At 45.4% G+C, this 14,858-nt stretch overlaps 1 protein-coding gene across 2 annotated transcripts in view; it reads right to left on the reverse strand.

Annotated features, from left to right (window-relative positions):
* The window catches only part of MAML3 (mastermind like transcriptional coactivator 3), a 366,454-nt gene that overhangs the window by 293,331 nt on the left and 58,265 nt on the right, over window positions 1-14,858 (reverse strand). The window lies entirely within an intron of this gene.

A 14,858-nucleotide genomic window follows, 5' to 3' on the forward strand; every position in this document is an offset into this window, starting at 1 on the left:
CCAAAGTTTACCAAACTGCTGGCACATAGAAGTGCTTTACCATGGGCTTTTACAGAACTGGAAATGTTTCCATTGTTTTTATGGTTGGGCTAGAGGTGGCGTCCACCTTTCCACGCTTCAGGCAGAGTTTGTCCGGCTGACCCCTGGGGGCGGGGCGGGGAGGGGCGGGGAGGCAGCAGGGAGTCCTGGCCTGGCTCCGACTCCCGGCAGGCAGTACAGCACCGGAGCCCAAGGGCTCCACTGTGGCCCGGCCTCTCTGGAAGCCAGAGTCTCACTGATGGTGTGTGATCGGCTCAGACTGCCCATCACCTCCTCTCTCCCATGACCCTCCTCCTCCTCATCTTTCGAAAAACAGCAGAAAGTGGCACCCTGAAATTAAAGTGGGCCTTTTTAGGTTTTATTTCTTAAAGCTCTCTTCTAATTACCAGAAGGCTTTCTCAAACCTCTTTTCAAATTGCTGGAAGATTCCAATGGCTTCACACCTCCCATCTCCTGCAACTGAAAATGCTTCTACCCCAAATCACCAAACGTTGAAATCACAAACAGAGATTACATTTTCCCAACCACCGTGTCTATCTGGACTGAGGTGGTCTTTAGCTTTCACTGACATACAAAGGTACGTAATAGGGTAGAACTGCTATCCATGAAGGTAATTCCTCCAATAAATGCCCCAAACGCTTCCTCCAAGACCCCACAGGGAAGCAGAAGTAGAGACCTGCTTTACTATACAGGGTTTGCCAGCAAAATCCAAAAGGCACTTTGTGAAGGGTACATACGTGGAAATGAAAGTATGAATTAAGTTGACATGATATACTCAGTTGTGTTTGGAATTACGGTCTGCTTTTACTTCCCTTTGTAAAATTCCACGAGATAGAATCCCATCTCTCTTTGTAATTTTTTTCCTGGTACACGGTGCCAGTATTTACTGAAGCAGAAGGAAAAGAAATATAATTATTGCACAAATTGCTGGCTCTACTGATGGTGCTATTTGTCATAGAAAATGCAGCCGATTCCTTCTGCCTTTAGAAACCAGGAGCAGCCCTTCACTCCCAGGGCTGTAACGTTTCAAAATCCACGTCTCTTGGCTTTCCCGTCTCCGAGACCTTCTGGATTACACTCAGTCCAGACAGTCCCCGCCGGCTTCCACAAATCATCAGCCTTGCAAAGCTAACAGAGTTTGCTGTGAGAATTTGGGCCCTGACTCATCCATATGAAGATTTTTGAAACCTTTGGCAGAGCCCTGCCTTAAAACTCTCTTTCAGCCTATACAGGAGTTTTAAGTTTTACTCCCTGTTTTAAAAGTAATATAACGCACCCTGGCTGATGTGGCTCAGTGGACTGAGCACCAGCCTGCAGACCAAAGGGTCACTGGTTCGGTTCCTCGTCAGGGCACATGCCTGGGTTGTGGGCCAGGTCCTCAGCTGGGGGCAAACGAGAGGCAACCGCACATTGATGTTTCTCTCCCTCTCTTTCTCCCTCCCTTCCCCCTCTCTAAAAAAAAAATAAAATCTTAAAAAAATAAAAAACTAATCTAATGCATAAAAATCCAATATAGACCAAGTGAGTCAGCATGCGATTATTCCAATCATTTCCTGGCACCTCCAGCAGACAGCGGGCTCCACGAAGGAGCATGGCAGAGCTCAACTCTTGGCATGAGAAAGCTACTCAGTAAGTTTCTGCTGAATTGATGAATGACATCCTCACTTTACCAAAGGATTCACTCAAGGTCTTCCCTGTTTGTAAGAGCTTAAACAGTCAGGTCTCTTAGTGCCCACTGTTAGCAATGATTGATTCACACACGGTTTTCAGGGACACTTCCATGTGTCTCGTGCAGTAGGCAGACGGAAAGGGACGGGTGAGAATAAGTCAATCAGATGTGTGGAGCAGACTCGCGCGGCAGACAGACCCGGGTTTGAATCACAACTCTGTTACTCGGCAGAGCTGGGAACCGCTCGGAGCCTTCGTTTTCTAGCGGCAGAAGTGGGGGTAGCACCTCTGAGCTGGCTGCGAGGAGTAAATAAACTATAAAGCACCTAACACGGGGTCTTCACAGCAGAGAAGACGTGCAGGAGAGGTCAGCTCCTCGTGTATGTGTGTGCCGGTTCCCCGAATGATGTTGGCGTCCCTCTGCTTGCCATCCGTACAGAACAGAGGTTTTGGGAAGTCCCATCCTGACGCTTGAACAGAATTCTCTCAGATACAGACCTCTCGGGCCACGCAGGTCAGCGACTTACCCAGTCTGACATGTATGTGGACAGATGTGCCTTGGCAATCAATCTAAGAGGAAGGAGCTCCATCTTAGTTAAGAAAACAAGTATATGCACAAAGGAAAGAATTCAGATTGCTAAGATAACTAATGTGAAGTCTGGGGATTCAAAGCTGAGTAATTACAAAATTCTTACTGAGATCACCAGAGGAAGGAAGGAAGTATGACATGGGAGGCCTGTGTTAAGAGCTGCTGCAGAAAGCTCTAGCCTGACCTTGGTCTAGAATGGCCAAGCCCTTGGCAGGCAGCGCCAGCATGCCCCAGGTTCTTCCACCCCCCTGGCGGCCACTTCCTTTCTGGGAGAGCCCATCCCATTTAAGTCTTGATTAGTATCACTTTGAACCTAATATTTTTAGATCAGTGTTGAGAGATGAACCACAAATCTTTCTGCGCCAATTATTCAGACGCAGAATGAGGGAGATTTTATACCACACAGGCTATTTTTAATCTCAAAGACTTCCGATCTTTTATGCAAATGGGGTAGGGACAGCATTACTTATATGAGCAACTGCAACAATAATATTCAATATGAATTCCTGAATGATGCATTTTGGCGTGCTTTTTCTCCAATATCAATGTTTACTGGAATGTTTCCCTAGTTTGGAAGCAGAGAGAGAGGGGGAGGCTCAGGACAGTAATCGAGGCAATCATTAAATATCATAACCCTGGTGGCTCATTCAGAATAAGATTTTATAGGGAGTGTGCGTGTGTGTGTGTGTGCACGTGCGTGTGTGTGAATGAGAAAGAGAGAGAGAGAAAGAAGAGAAGGCACAGGGAAGAAGAGATCCAACGCTCTCAGGAACGGTTCCTCTACTACTCAAGAGGCGTGATTTTGAACCCAGTTATCAAAATGGCCAAGAGTTTGCAACCCTGTCATCCAGATTCTCTGAGAAGTGCCGGGGAAAGCCGCAAAGCCCGTGGCTGGTAATTTCCATATGCTATTAAAATAATATAATTGGAGTGTGTATTGGGTGGGGTGTAGTTGATAGGATGAAATTTCTAAAATAGCAGAGTTTTCCGTATTGTCTTTGTTCTGCAGAAAGCATACTCATCTGCCAAGAATAGGCAGCTAATTCTACTTGTGATAATAAATATAACATAAGACTGATTTTCCCCCTGTATTTAAAGTTTTCAAACATTTAAAATTTATACCACAGGTAACGCATAAATGTCAATCTTCACCTTATTTTATATGCTTTCGGTGAACAGAAAAGGAAGACTAACTCGAGGGATAAAGATCGTACAATAATTATAGTAAATACGGGTAATTTTTAAATAAATACAGAAATCACCCAAAGGGAAAATATTATTTAGAATTTATGCTATCTCTAAATTAAGTGACAACTGTTAATAATCCAACATATTCAGATAGTAAATGCTGATTCTTTCCAAAAACAATAATATAAAAAATTAAACCATGTAATACTTGGTTTCAAAGCTGGAATATTGTAAAATTTTAAAATTTTGTGTGCCTAGTTGATTACTATGGTTACGATGGCCATCTCCGGCACTCTGTGGCTTGAAGCAACCATTGTTTTAGTGAGTCAGGAACTTGGGAAGGGCTCACACAGGGTTTCTCATGGTTGCAGTCCCAGGGCCATTGGCTCTGCGTCATTAGAAGGCTCCACTGAACTGGCTGCCTAACACGGTTCACCTGTAAGGCCGCCCCAGCTGTTGCCTGGGCGGTTTACTGTGGCTGTCACCAGGGCACCTACCTGTGGCCTCCCCAGCATGGCTGTCTCCACGCAGGTACACATCTCACATTATAGCTGGCCTCCCCCAGAGCAAGGGTCCCAGGAAAGCCAGGTGAAAGTGACTGTGGCCTTTCCTGTCCTAGCCTTGGACACCTTGGAAGTCATGAAGTATCTCTTCCCTGTATGTTGGGCACAAGGAGTCACAAGCCCACCCAGATGTAAGGGGATTTAGACGTCACTTCTCAATGGGAAAAGTGTCAAAAAGTTTTGCTGTCCTGTTTTACAACCATCAGTCTTTGCATTATCTATAATTCCCTGCAGATAAAGCCCATAAAGCTGAGCACGCACAGGCTTTCTACATAGTGGGTGTTCGATGAATGTTTGGAAGGCAAGTCAAGAATACTTTTCTCAGAGGGAAGGTATGGCATGACCATGAACTTGAAATCAACTCACAAAGGGGTGTTCAAAAATGGGGTGGATATGAGGGCTTAAACAAGGCTATCTCTCTATCTAGGCACATTTCAGACTAATTGGGCCAGTTCTTAAATTTATAAGAGAATGAAAACTAGCACTGTTCCGTAAAGAGAAATCTATCAAGAGCTCATTATATCAGATTTTCAATGAGAAAGAATGTGGGATTGAAACTTGACCCTATTACTTACAATTGGACCTTAACACAAATTACTTCCCCCCTCTAAAATCTGTGCTCTCATTTTAATAACAGTAACAAATAGTACCGCCTATCTTACATTGTCGTCTTGAGGATTCAGAGTATAAATATCTATAAAAGGCTAAGAATAGGGCCAGATACATAGTTGGCAATGAATATGTGTTGTTTTTGTATCATCAGTAATATTTTAAAATTCTTAGACCTTTCCACAGTATAGGGTAAGCACTCAATAAAAGTGAGCTGTTAATAAAAATACTACCAGTTTCATTTTGCCCAGTTTCTATTTACCACCTACCATCCCACAACAGCCAAACACTGAGGGGTTGCTGACAAAGTTCACAACCTGACAGATGGGACTTTCAGAGTTTCTTATCCTCCTTCTTCATGTTCTTAGAAAAACCAGGCTTTGTATGTTGCTTGAATAATCACACAATCCATATGTGATATCAGCTTCGACTTGACTTAAGAAAAAAAATGTTCGCCTTGATTATTGCAGCTTTGAAATGCAGCTATGCTGTAGGGCAGCTGCAGCACAGCTACACCGGATGAGGGTCCTTTCCTCTCCACAAGGTTCTCCTACAGAGTGGCTGCCTTCTTCCTCAGTGGAGGAAGTCAGACTAAGAAGCAAAAGTCATGTGCTCTGTCTAGGGACATGATGCCGTGTAAGGAGCAGGGGTGGCCTATGCAGCGGAGCGCCTGCAGAGTAGAAGGGAGTGAAATCATGCCACAGGGAAAGGCACACTCGAGCTGTTGGGCTTTTCAGTATGAAACTAAAAATGAGCCAGACTCTAAGCTCTGTGAGGGTAGTGGCAATGTCCATCTGTTCACCCCCGCATTTCTTTGTTTCATCATTTTTTATTTTTCAGTGACACTTGATATACAATATTATATTAGTTTTCAGGTGTATATCCCAGTGATTACACGTTATGCAACTTACGAAGTGATCATCCAAATAAACCTCATGCCCATCTGACACCATACATAGTTATTAGGATATTATTGACTGTATTCCCTGTGCTGTACTTTACATGCCCATGACTATTCTGTAACAACCAATTTATACTTCCTAATCCCTTCACCTTTTTCACCCATCTCTCCCAACCCCCTTTCCATCTGGCAACCATCAAAATGTTCTCTATACTTATGAATCTGTTTCTGTACTGCTTATTCATTCATTTTGTTTTTTTTAATATTCAATTGTTGACAGATATGTGCATTTATTGCCATCTTATTATTCACATTTTTAATCTTTTTTCTTCTGCTCCTTAAGCTTTTTCTTGTCTGAGAAGCTCTTTATATGTCCTTTGATTCTAAATGATAGCTTTGCTGGGTAGAGTAATCTTGATTGTAGGTCCTAGCTTTTCATCACTCTGAATATTTTTTGCCTTCTGGTCTGCAAAGTTTCTGTTAAGAAATCAGCTGACAGTATTACAGGAGCTCCCTTGTACGTAACTAACTGCTTTTCTCTTGCTACTGTTAAGGTTCTATGTCTTTAACCTTTGGCATTATAATTATGATGACAAGGAATCTATTAGATGCTGAGGTCAAAATACTGGTTATAAGGAAGCTCAATGGACTGAGAACTTCAACAGCATAAAAAGGACATGGAAACTATAAAAAAGAACCAGTTAGAAATGAAAGATACACTAACTGAAATGAAGAATAATTTACAGGGAATCAACAGTGGAGTACATGAAGCTGAGAATCAGATCAGTGATTTCGAATATAAGGAAGCAAAAAAAACACCCAATCAGAACAGCAAAAAGAAAAAAGAACCCCCCCAAAAAAGGAAAAGAGCACAAGGAGCCTCTGGGACAACTTTACACATACCGACATTCACAGCATGGAAAGGCCGGAATAAGAAGGGAGAGAGCAAGAAATTGAAAACCTACCTGAAAAAATAGTGACAGAAAACTTCCCTCGCCTGGTGATGGAAATACACATACAAGTCCAGGAAGCGCAGAGAGTTGCAAGCAAGATAAACACAAAGAAGCCCACACCAGCTCACCACTGCATTTCTGATACCCACTTTAGGATTTAGGCAAAGGCTTCAAAAGTATCTGTTGGTCAAGTTGCATGAGTTTATGTTAGGATAGATGCCTGGCAAAGGAGCTGTTTGAATATATTAACCTAAGCAGGTCCGTGAACAGCATGGCGGTTTGGGATGTTGACCCTTGCTCAGTCGAAAATCCACATATAGTTCTTGACTCCCCCATAAAACTTAATTTGTCTCTAGATATCTGCAAGGGATTTATTCCAGGAACCCCTAAGGATGCCAAAATCCGTATATGCTCAAGTCCCTTATGTGAAATGGTGCACCCATGGACTCCCAAATGAGTACAGGTATCAAAACAGTACAGGTATTTATTGAAAAAAAAATCCATATATAAATGGCCCATGCAATTCAAACACATGTTGTTCACCGGTCAACTGTATTTTAACGAGGAGGCCCACAGACATTTCTCCTTTTTGAGAGTGAGCTACATTTTTGGTTCATTGCTGAAAATAATCAGAATAAAGCAGAACACACTCTAGAGGGAGAAAACGGCAAGCCTCGAAACGGACGGCAGAGCCCACACAAACAAGACAACAAATCACGGGGCAGGTCTGCAACTGACAGCCAGGAACCAAAATGAAATTGGCCTTTGCTTAGCGGAGCCCAAATTAGATTCACGGGAAGCAGGTCTTTGGAATAAGAATGGCACCTACGTGAGGAACAACAAATTTTAAAACCTCAACACAGAGTGATCAAATGCCTTATAATGAGCCACTTGGAGGGGAGGGCACCGACTGAAGGCAATTTCTTCATGCTTTTGCTTATGGTTATTTGTATTTGAACTTGACTGAGTCTTGAACACACACAGGTGATTTCTCCCCTTTGCATTTGGTCAAGGGAGTCATCATTTAACAATCACTGGGAAGTAGAAGTGCCCCCTGCCCCCTCCAAAAAGGAACTTCCCCCATGCTGGCCTGGGACCTTCACCCTGTGCGGCCACCATCTGAGAGCTGCCAAACTTCCCACAACAGGTTCCATGCTCCCGATACGTAGGAACGTGACATCTCACTGCCCCACACTCCAGCTCCCAGAATCACGAGCTCGGTTTCATCTTCTGTTGCTCCTTTGTTCCTGGAGATTCATACCATGACTCGTCCTTGCTGGGGAGGTTTCTCAACAGCTGTCAGAAAGTGCAGCTGCCGAGGGCACACGTGTGTGCGGGCTTCAGCACGTGCAGGCGCACACGCACTCACGCTTTCCCTCAGAGGTACCATCCTGGAAGCCGCAAGGCTGCCCTGAGCTTGTTCCATCGGCTGACCCTGCCAGCCTTTTCCTCGAGCTGCATTCCTGCCGCTCAGTGAAACCGTGCAGGGGCAAACACTTGCCCAGCTTTGTAATTTCAGGTCTTGTACCCAGAGGTGAGACTCCCCCACTCCGCTCCCCGCCACCCCATGTACATTCCCATCGCCTCTCTTAACTTTGAATGTTAAAAACCAAGGAGTAGAGACACCTATTTTGTAGCACTCAGAAATCCAAGGGGGCAGAAAATGAATATAAACATATAACCACCAGCTCAAGACTTTTAAAAAAATCACCTATTAGACTTACAACCTCACAGTGACCACACTTAAAAAAGAAAACAATGAAAATGTATCAGCCAACACCCTCTTTCATATTCAGTAAACAAAAACCTTTACATTATTTTTGCAAGGACCAGGATAAAATTTTTAAAAAGAGCATCTGCCTTCTGTTCTCAGTGACCAGCTGGGCAGATGGTCGGGAATATCATTAGTTAAGAAAGTGCTCATTCATTATCCACGTGTCCCTGGGGCAGGCTGGTGCGGGCGGGGGGCAAGGATGTCCCAGAATGTGAAATCTGAAGAATGCCTTCTTGTCTGCGACAGGGGGCCATGCGGTGGCCATGGGGAGGGCAGGGAAGGAACAGACAGCCCGCTGTGATCCCAACAGCAGCCACCAGCACCCTAACTCCAGCCTGTCACCCAGCACTTCCGGCTGCCCCTCCCTCCATTCCCGCGGCAGCATTAACAGTGAACAAAACCATTCAGAGGTCACAGCAGCTGCCGGTAACCCCTCCTCTAGACAAAAGTACCTCCCAAACAGAAGAGTCTGAAGGGACAGGGGAAGAGGATATGCAGCTGAGACTGTCACGTCTTTGTCACACGGAGGATGTAAAGAGAAACAGGGGTTCTGATGTGTTCGACTCAATCACAGCGTTTGCAGGGCAAAATGCCTCCCTGTTTGCCCCGGCTCCACCTGTAGAACAGACAGCGTGGGTTTGGATGGGGCGGGGGGATGGGCAGGGAGATGACAACAAGCCCCGGCAAACCTGGTGGGAGGACCGGAAATCACCCATCTGCAAAAGCCTGTACCAATTTACACCTCCCTCTTGAATTTAATCTCTTAGGAACCAGTGTGACAATGGTAGTGCCAGATGAGCTGCTTTGGTTCTTCCTTGCCACCTGGCACGGAGCACCCACTGGGTGTGAGTGCTATGGCAGAGACCTGCAGGAACCCAGGAGACCCAGTATGGGGTCCTTGGTCTGCCATTTTGGGGGAGGGTGTGTGCGTGTGTGTGTGTGTGTGTGTGTGTGTGTAAACAATCAACATTCAGCTCCTGAAACTGGAAAACATGGTCTTCAATATAATCCATGTGTTGTTTTAGCCAACAACTCACTCAAATACTTTGGAGAGTTCTATAGAGGAAATCAGTAAGAAACCTTAGGAATCAGGGTCATCAAAGTCAAACGGAAGGCCAGGTGCTGAGCGGGGAGCAGAGATCCCAAAAGGAAGAGCATGCACGTACTGGGAAGGAGAGGGTCTCTACCCATCTTCAGCTGGTCCCTAGCTTGTATGTCTTCTTTCTCTCTGCCAGCTGTCCCTGGTTCTTAGAAAACATCTCAGGCAGCATCTTCAGCTGCAACCACAAATGGCCTCTACAGGGGAGAAAACTAATAACGACACTGATAATAATCATTTACTACATTGAGTACTTACTATATGCTGTTCAATGCCTTAGCTCCCCCACCTCTTCTGATGCTCATAATGCATCAAGAGAGAGATGAGCATCATCTGAGGCAGGTATCATCCCCAATCTCCAGAGGAGAAACTGAGCCTTGGAGAGGGTAAGCCGCCTGTCCAAGATCACAGTGCTAGCAAGAGACAGAAGGCAGGCACCAGGTCCAGACATGTCCCCCTCCTGTGCCAGAGCTCTTAGCCACTTCACCGTAAGGAGTCCTTTCTATATCCCGGCCACAATTTGGTTGGGATTTTCCAAAGTCAATCTTATTGAAGAATAAAGAAAAACCCAAATATAAATTCATAGAAAAAAAACAAGTTAATGAAATGCAAGTCTCTTGCACTCATAACATCAAAATCTAGATGTTTGTCAATTAATAAGTTCACCGATCAATTTTCCTCCTAGGGTGTTATGCAGAACATATAATATTTGTAAATGTACTTTACATATTTTAAAACACAATATAAAAGTTATTTATTATTTACTCTTCCCATGAACATTCCCTCCCTATTCCTCAACCCCAGGTCTGCGAAGATCAAATGATATATTATGGTGGCTGAAGATTCTGCTTTAGATTTTCTGTGCAACCTAAAAAAAAACCCTTAACATTTAAATTTTATATCTTCAAAATGAAAATATATGCCTATTCCTTTCGTAAAACAAACACCAGAAATAAAGTTCGACCGATCTTCTTGACCGGTGGAGATCTGAGGATGAGGTGTGCATGTAAAAAAGAAACGAATGAGATTTCTGTGCTTGGATTGAGAAGTCTCCGGTCGTTTTGTGCTGCCTTTGCGGCCTTCTTCTGTGTGGGTCTCCTCAAGGTCTCAGGCCTGGGGCCCCTGGAAACCCTGCCTTCACCTGTGCCCTGCTTCTCTCAGTGCCCTTTGGTCCACGTGACCTTGTTGAGACTGTTTCCACCCTTCTCGAAGGCCCAGTTTCTTTGCCATTCATTCGGAGCTAGCGTTCAGCCTCTGCATGGCATTGCAGCCCCCTGAAACCTGTCCTCATCGTTTCTGTTCCTCGTAGACATTCACTGTTTATCCTCAACAACTTCTGCACATTCTTTCATCAAGGAATCCTGTCTCCATCTCTCCACATCTGCAGCAGAAATCTATCAACGCAGTTTTTTATACCAATGTTCCTAATTCATACAAACCTGCCTGGTTGGCACCGCCACGGAAGGAGTCAGAGGGCTGCCCCTCTGCTCCCAGCGAGATCTGGGGGCCCCGTGTCGACGCGCAGCCCTGGAGCAGCACTCTGGTGGGGAGGCCAGTGTGTTATCAATCATCCTGTCCCTTCTCAATCTCCACTAGCTTTAGGGGTCAGACAGGTTTGAATTCAAATTCCAGCCTCTCACAAAGCTCTGCGACACACTGGGCAGGTCTGTAAACCACTCCAAGCCTTCATTTCCTCACCCGCAAAGTGGGGCAAATGGTAATAGCCATCTTACAGATGCTGTGGTATCTACTAGGGACAATGCATATCACGTCTTTGCACAGAGTACTATATTATTTATCAAAGTAGCCACTATCCCCTTCCGAGCAAAACAGAGCTAAAAATAAAGTCAAGCACTTCTGTGCCCAAATACTTCTGGAAATGAATCAGTTGCAAGCAAAAGTCCTTCCTAGAAGTGAAGTCTGTGCCTCCCTCCCTCCCTCCCTCCCTCTCTTTCCAAGAGGGCAGAAACAACAGGGGAAAGAGTACAGGCAAAGGACAAGAAGGCACCAAGGAATAGAAATCAGATGTTTTGGTTTTACAAAAAATAGCATCCACTCCCACACCAATCATCTCCAACTTTATCAACCTGCTAAGCATGCGCCTTATGACCCCTACTTTAGTTTAGAAATGGCAGAAGAACCCTGGAGAAAAATAGGAGTCTTTTAATCATTACCATTTTTATTACACTTTTGGGCCTCCCACACAATGCTTTGTGGAAAGCTACAAGAGCTCGGGGCTGTTAATGTGACAGCAGCTATGCCGCGGTGATTAGGGGTGGCCACTCTGAACTTTGCTTTTAGAAGACCCCCAAATTTGAGTCCTGAAGCTTGCCTGGATTTGTTGAGTAATTTGTGCCTTTAGAAGAAAATGTAAAAGACGGAAAACTAAAGATTTGAGGAAAGGAGGAAGTAGAACAAGAATAGGCAAGAAAAGCATAAATATAAAAAAGACAACTATGGAGTCAAAGGAATTAAGCATTGTTTCCAGCAGCCCCTGCCAGAAGCTTCCACCTCAGTGCAGGTTCCCCGGGGACCCCTCGGGAGGCCTGAGAAGGAAAGGGGGCAGAGGGGGAGTCCCTCCCCCCAGGTCCTAGAAACCAGCATCACGGGGAAAGACAGGCAGGAGACAGAAAGTTCTGGGTGGGCGCTAAGTTCCTACACGACGTCCAAAATGGCAAATGAGAATCCCCAGGGCTCTGCCCATCCGGAGATGGGAACTCTGTCGTGCACATCCCTTGCTAGGGTCCCAGAGAAAACCAGGCAAAACCAGGATCAGGGGCTCCGTGTCCCCTCTTTTCTGGGGTTCGCCCCTGGCAAGGACACCTCTGCCTCACTCTCCAAAGAGGAAGACAACCTCTCCATCAGGATGGTCAACTGTCTTTAAAGAGGAAGAAATTGAGGGTGGAGGGGGTTACGTTCAGGAATGAACGTGAGAAATGTAAGAAGCAGATAGTAGTTTTACATGTTTACCCCCTTTCTTTGGGCAGTTAAACAAGAAACAACCCAACTTCCAAAACAAACTTTCTCTGAATCCTGAAAAAATGTTTAGTCAATGTTTAGCCGTGTATGAGACAGCGGCTGACATTCCCAGACAACTCGTGAGGAAGAGAGAATTCTGTATCACTACCACCAGAATCTTCTGACTGACTGCCCTGTTTATAAGCATTCACAGACAGGAAGAGTTAGCAGAATATTCATTTTCTTAATTGTTATGTAAATGTCTCAGACTGACCTGTAATACGTGTGGAATCGGGGAAGGTGTAATTCACTCCAAAATATATGTTTACAAAATGCAAGACAGGTGTTTGGAGTTACTTCAAGTGTGCTTCAAAAAAAAAAAAAAAACCAATACATTACTCCTTTGAACAAAAAATACCACAGAGTGCGTGGTACTTAATTTTGGGAAAAAGAAGCACATGTAATCACTTACATTTTTGAAGTAAAGGTTAATTTGCAGGCAACAGGAAGCTAAGACGTGTAATTAACCCACAGGTACACAATATAAAAAACGGAAGGCAAAGACTAATGAAGGAGCTAGAGCCAGCATAGAAAAGCTGGGAGAAATGACAAGCAGCTGAAATATCTCTTCTTTAGCACTTTTCCTCCTGCAACCATCGCAGACAAAAGCTCCAGTCACGCGTCAGAATATGCAGCACGACGGTGTGACTCCAAGTGTGGTCCCTACACCCGGTGCTCAGGCCCGAGCGGACGATGTCCCACACCCACAGGAGAACTACGGGCTTTGAGAGCGCACAGTCAGAAGCCTTAACAGCAATCTGTGATTGCAGGGACATCCAAGCAGGTACCCATTTTCCAGTAATTCATTTTCACTGTATTTTCTACACGCATCAGTCCGCCATGGATTGGAAACAGAAGGAGAAGAAATAACTGGTCTTTCAGCACCGGCGGTTTGCAGGGCCCTGCTGAAGACCCTAAAATCTGAAATTGCAGGCAGCAAGCACTCAACCTTGTGTTAAGGAAACAGGTGAAAATTTTCCATGGTTCCATTTGAGGAAGGCTCCCCAATGCCGAAGCTGGCTTGGCTGGTGCAGAAAATGAGGAGGGAAGCTGGCAGTGACCGCCACTTTAGCTTCGAACACGGAGTCACTCGAACCAGCATTTGGCTCTCGGCTGTCGGTCTAGTCACACTGCGCTGAACCCTGGGTGACCTTTGTGTTTGTCTGTATGTAAAAAGGAATTCTGACTGGAACAGCCTTCAATGGAGGAACAAGAAATTAATAGTTTTAATTATGGAGCTCAGCCCAATATTTATATGACATTAAGCACCAAAAAAATATGAGCTGCTAAGTGGGTCCTCTTCTCCTCCATGCCTGACTATAAGGGGATGTGGACCATACAGCGACCACACCACGTTCTCTTCCTCGTCCTTATTTTTCCTGCACTATCTACGGTGATAGCAACATCACTTTCATCTTCTAAAAATATTTTAGGCTTCCTCTGCCTAGATGTTTTCCCCCTGGAATTCTGTTTAGGAAGAGGTGCGGGTATAGCAAGGGTCTTCGTCATCCACAAAACACATCAAGAGAAGCAAAATACACATACGCGTGTGCACACGACCACACGCGTCAGCACACGCTTGTAACCCGCTCCTGTGAAGTCCCACAGGCAAACTCTTCGCTGACTCACCGTCTTCTCGCTGAGGAAAACAATGGTGTACCTGGGACCCTCAGAGAACAGTCTCATTCACCAACGCTCTCAGTCTATACTGAAATAAAACTTCTTCTCTACTGCTTTGGTTATATGACGCAAGTCAGTTTCAAGTTCAACACCTAAGTGCAAATTTCACGGAATATGCAGGCACCGGTAGTGGGTGAGCCGAGGGAGAAACAGGTGGGGAGGTGGAAACAAGTCAGCAGTGGCTGGGTCTGAGAGGTCCTGTGAGTCCACACTGCAGCCTTACTGACGCGATTGACCTAATGGCCTTCATATCTAGCCATTGCCGGCAACGCCAAGGGAGCGCAGAGGGCAGGTGAGAAACAGGCCTCGTGCTCCACGCCGCCGGAGGACGCGAACGGTGGGACCTGCCCCCGGATCTCTGTAAACAGGGCCCCTCCCCATCAAAGGCCCCTGTGGAACGGAGCCAGAGCTGTTTATCCTGCTCTCTTTTTCTATCAGGTTTACTTTCCCGATGTTAAACCCTGTCAACTTTACGGCCCAGAAACCTGTCTTGAGAATAGGGGCTTTCTGCTTTGAAGACTCCTTTTAAGAAATGTCAGGGGCAGTAAACATAAAATAGGATCCAGAGCACCGCCAACGACAACAAAAACAGGGCCTGAGCTAATCAGCCTCCCCCATAAAACACACACTCTGCTCCCCCGTCCCCTCTCTCTCTCTCTCTCTCTCTCTCTCTCTCTCACACACACATACACACAGGAGCAGCCCAATGAGATCTGTGCAGTGAGTGCAAGCACAGCGTCGGAAGCCGCTGAAAAGAAAGAATGCCTGCTGTGTCCT

Source organism: Phyllostomus discolor, chromosome 8 (assembly GCF_004126475.2).
Source record: "Phyllostomus discolor isolate MPI-MPIP mPhyDis1 chromosome 8, mPhyDis1.pri.v3, whole genome shotgun sequence".
Lineage (NCBI taxonomy): Eukaryota > Metazoa > Chordata > Mammalia > Chiroptera > Phyllostomidae > Phyllostomus > Phyllostomus discolor.